We start from the raw sequence: 5,000 nt of genomic DNA on the forward strand, positions 1-5,000 counted from the left end.
GGGAGATTCAACCGCCTCTGTGCCCTCCCCGGGCACCCATTCTCAGCCGCCCCTCGGGGCACACCGGGGCGGTTGAAGGAGGGACTGGTCCCCCTGCTCTCTGCGCGACTGTTAACTGGGCAGACTGTTCTCAGAGCACCCGACCGCGTTGCACACTGGGCAGCGATGTCGGTTACCCACCCGACCCGTCTTGAAACACGGACCAAGGAGTCTAACACGTGCACGAGTCAAAGGGCCGAGCGAAACCTTGTGGTGCAATGAAGGTGAGAGCGGGCGCGCGCCGGCTGATGTGGGATCCCTCTGTGCTTCCAGCGGCGGGCGCACCACCGGCCAGTCTCGCCCACTCTGTCGGGGAAGTGGAGCATGAGTGTGGGTGATAGGACCCGAAAGATGGTGAACTATGCATGGGCAGGGAGAAGCCAGAGGGAACTCTAGTGGAGGTCTGTAGCAGTCCTGACATGCAAATCGGTCGTCCAACCCGGGTATAGGGGCAAAAGACTAATCAAACCATCTAGTAGCTGGTTCCCTCTGAAGTTTCCCTCAGGATAGCTGGTGCTTGGAGCCCCCAGTTTTATCAGGTAAAGCGAATGATTAGAGTTCTTGGGGCCGAAACGATCTCAACCTATTCTTAAACTTTAAATGGGTGAGAAGCCTGTCTCGCTGGCGTGGAGCCGGGCATCGAATGAGAGTACCTAGTGGGCCACTTTCGGTAAGCAGAACTGGTGCTGCAGGATGAACCTAACGCTGGGTTAAGGCGCCCAATGTCGACGCTCATCAGACCCAGAAAAGGTGTTGGTTGATATAGACAGCAGGACAGTGGCCATGGATGTTGGAATACGCTAAGGAGTGTGTAACAACTCATCGGCCGAATCAACTAGGCCTGAAAATGGATGGCGCTCTAGTGTCAGGCCCATACCCGGCCGTCGCTGGCGCTGAGAGCCCCAGGGGCTAAGCCCCAACGAGTAGCAGGGCCGCTGTTGTACGCACAGAAGCCCAGGGCGAGGGCCCGGGTGGAGCCGCCGCAGGTGCAGATCTTGGTGGTAGTATCAAATATTCAAACGAGAACTTTGAAGGCATAAGTGGAGAAGGGTTCCATGTGACCAGCAGTTGAACATGGGTCAGGTGGTCCTAAGAGATGGAACTGGAGTGGCGGAGACGGGCCCCCTCGCGGCGTCCAGTGCGGTAACGCAAACGATCCCAGAGAAGTCAACGGGAGCCCCGGGGAGAGTTCTCATTTCTTTGTGAAGGGCAGGGTGCCCTGGAATGGGTTTGGGCCCAGAGAGAGAGGTCCGAGCCTTGGAAAGCATCGCGGTTCCGGCGGTGTCCTGTGAGCTCTCGCGAGCCCTTGAAAATCCGGGGGAGATGGTGTAAATCTTGCTCCGGGCCGTACCCATATCCCCAGCAGGTCTCTAAGGTGAACAGCCTCTGGCATGTTGGTACAATATAGGTAAGGGTAGTCGGCAAGTCATTTCCATAACTTCAGGATAAGAATTGGCTTTAAGGGCTGGGTCGGTCGGCTAGGGCGTGAAGCGGGGCTGGGCGCGTGCCACGGCTGGACGAGGCACCTCCCTCTGGGGCAGAGGCAACTCTGGATGCAAGCCGGGCCCTTCCTGTGGATCGCCCCAGCTGCGGTGGTTGCCTCTCCCAGTGCCACCTCCCCGGGTACCTCGGCTGGCACCTAGCCGCTGACTTAGAACTGGTGCGGACCAGGGGAATCGGACTGTTTAATTAAAACAAAGCATTGTGAAGGACCGAGGTGGGTGTTGACGCAATGTGATTTCTTACCAGTGCTCTGAATGTCAAAGTGAAGAAATTCAATGAAGCGCGGGTAAACGGCGAGAATAACTATGACTCTCTTAACCTATTCTCAGTTGTAGTGGCCTTTACCTCCCAGTGGTCCCACCGGTAACTGCCTCTGTAGTGCTAGTCTCTGCGTAGAGAAGGCTATAGAGACAGGCCAAACAAGGTTCTATCATGACAGCGAGCGTGATAGTGAGAAATGACAAAGCAAACAAACACAATTCCAGATAGGGTAGTTCCTGGAGAATAAAAACCCTGTTAAGATGGCATCAGGAGGTGCTGTCTTTTCCAGAAATCATTAACCTCCTCACCGAATTTGACAAACCAGCACCCGCTTCAAACAATGCAACAAGCAACAATGATTCAGATAGGCTCTAGTTCACCCTCCGTAGCAGAAGAAGGCACAACAGTAGACCTCAGCAAATCCATTGAGTTTGTGGCCTCTTCAGCCAAGAATGACATTGGTACAACAAACTTTGAAAATCTTCCCGCTGTGTACGAGGTCAGCAAAGATGTAATAACAAAGAAAAGTGACTACACAAAAAAAGTCACTTATTGGAAATACCCAAACGAAAAGTGTAAATATGACTTGTGTGGAGACATATTGGGAACTTTTAAAGAACTGAGAAAACATGTCTCCAACGAGCACAAAGGCTTCTATCTTAAAAGGTATTGCTCAAAATGTGACAAAGAAGCTAAATACCACAATATTGCTTGCCATTACGCCAAATGTAAAGGAAGACCTCAAAAAGGAGAGCTGCCGTTCCTGTGCAGCTTCTATGACCTCAGATTTGGAACAAAGATTGGTGTTTCACAACATGCTTGGCATGCGCATCCAAGAGCTCACAATGAGGCTAGACTAGCAGCTCTAGCAAGCAGCAAACTGCCAAAATTATGGTCACATGAAGAAATACTGCTATTGGCAGAATTGGAAAAAGTGTATGAAAACAAAAGAAATATAAATGCGCTGATGGTTCCATATTTTGACAAAAACACAAAACAAATTGCAGAAAAAAGAAGAGATAGAAGAGATAAGAGCAAAACATTGGCAAAAGATGTACTGCAAGCATCAAATGTTTCTGAAAATGACTCTTGCGGTGAACCAGAGGTTACAGTGAAAGTAACAACAGAAAAGCACAGAGACTTTAGCAATCACAAATGTGTGCAAAAAATCTAAAACTTTGATGAGCTGGAAGATAGAATCACAGAAAACGAGAAGTACACCCAAAACGTAGAGCAACACGATGCTGCTATGGATCTGATGGATGAGATAGTGACTTATATCTCACAAAACACCACTGATATAAGTCCTGCACCAGCAAGTGTACCAGCAAATGACCAGCAAGTGAACTCAATAATGAACCTATGAACTCTGCTCAAGATGAGCACCAGAATGCATCAGTAGGAAACATGATAATAAAAAAGACAAGAAAAACAGAAGGCTTAATCGGACACACAAGAAAAATTGTGCAAAAGCAAAGGGCAGTTATAAAGAATGCCAGGCAATGTTTAAAAAAGACAAAAAGAAAACTGCTAGGATTATCACTGATGGGGCAGAAGATGCCATTTGTCAGATCAGTGCTGATAACATTTGTCAATACTACAAAAGCATAATTGAAAAAAAAACAAGAAAAACACTAAATTCATGCCGATTGATCGGATACCGGAGGAATACGAAATTAGAAATGTATGTAAAGAAATAACACGGCTCGAAATAACGTATGCCTTCGAGGACTCCGATTTAAAGAAAGCAGTGGGGCCTAATGAGATTGGTCTGAATGACTTGTATAAAGTGCACAGCAGACAACCAAGACTGCTGCCCAGAATTTTATCGTGTTTGTTGTTGATGAGAAGAGTACCTGAAAGTATCAAAAAGAACCGATCAATATTGATACCCAAGAATGTACCGATTAGTGAACTTAAAAAAATCTGTAATTGGAGCCCAATTACCATTGGTACTGCATTCATGAAGTTATTCACAAAAATATTAACTAAAAGACTCTCATTTTTTTTTATTGAATACGAGACAAAAAGGCTTCATGAAGGTGAGAGGTTGTCTCGGGAATCTGACTCTCCTGCTAAATATCATAAAAGGGGCATGAAAAAACAGTCACTCATTAGCAGTAGTGTTCATAGATATCTCAAAAGCCTTCGACTCTGTCAGCCATGGTCATTATACAGAGTCTCGCAAGGCACAGAGTTCCATCATACATCAGAGACATAATAAAAGACTTATACACTGACTCAACAAAGATTTTCAAGGTAAAGAACAATGAAGCAACTCCTGAAATAACAATTAAATCTGGGGTTAAACAAGGTGACTCTTTATCCCCAGTACTATTTAACATTGCCATGGATCCTCTGATCTGTGATCTTCAGAAAAACGGCAAGGGCTTCACATTTTGATCAGATGGTCTTATTGAGCAAATGACTGCTCTCGCCTTTGCCGATGACATCACAGTACTCAGCAGCACCTGGGAAGGAATGAGTACAAATCTGAAAATCATTGAAAAGTTCAGTAAAACAACAGGATTAAAACTTAATGTGAAAAAGACACATGGATTTTATATCAGTCACCATAAAGATAAAATTTTGATTAACAACTGTAAACCATGGCAGTTTGAAAAAGAAAATATTGAAAACATTCATCCTGGAGAAAGTGAGAGATACCTCGGATTGAACTTTGATCCACACACTGGCCATACAAGCAACAACAAAATTAATGAGGTTCTTGTTAATTGGGCTCAAAAACTTGATAATCTACCACTTAAGCCCACGCAGAAAATAGTACTTTTGTGTCGTTACTTGGTCCCTAAACTATCATTCAAATTGGAAGTGACAGGAACAGAAGCTAAAACTTTAAATGTTCTGGATCAAACAATAACAAAGTATGTCAAACATTTTCTACACCTTCCTGCATACACATGTGCTGGTCTCCTATATTCGAAAAGATCATTTGGGGGACTCAGTATTCCAAAACTATGTACACAAATTGGTCTCAATAAAGTCAATAGTTTATTGTATCTCAGGGCAGCTCCAGATCTGTACATAGCTCATCCATTCATGTATGCAGGGGAAGAAATAATGAAAAAATTGATAACACCATCAAAACGTACAAACTCAACATTTTAGACTGAAGGTTTCTGAGTTATGATTTGAATTTCTTAGCAACATATGATTGGAGAAAAGAAGAATTTGAG

At 45.2% G+C, this 5,000-nt stretch overlaps 1 pseudogene; it reads left to right on the forward strand.

Annotated features, from left to right (window-relative positions):
* Positions 1 to 5,000, forward strand: part of LOC147712608 (28S ribosomal RNA) — a 7,988-nt pseudogene that overhangs the window by 628 nt on the left and 2,360 nt on the right.

Source organism: Lissotriton vulgaris, chromosome 5, assembly GCF_964263255.1.
Source record: "Lissotriton vulgaris chromosome 5, aLisVul1.2, whole genome shotgun sequence".
Taxonomy (NCBI): Eukaryota; Metazoa; Chordata; class Amphibia; order Caudata; family Salamandridae; genus Lissotriton; species Lissotriton vulgaris.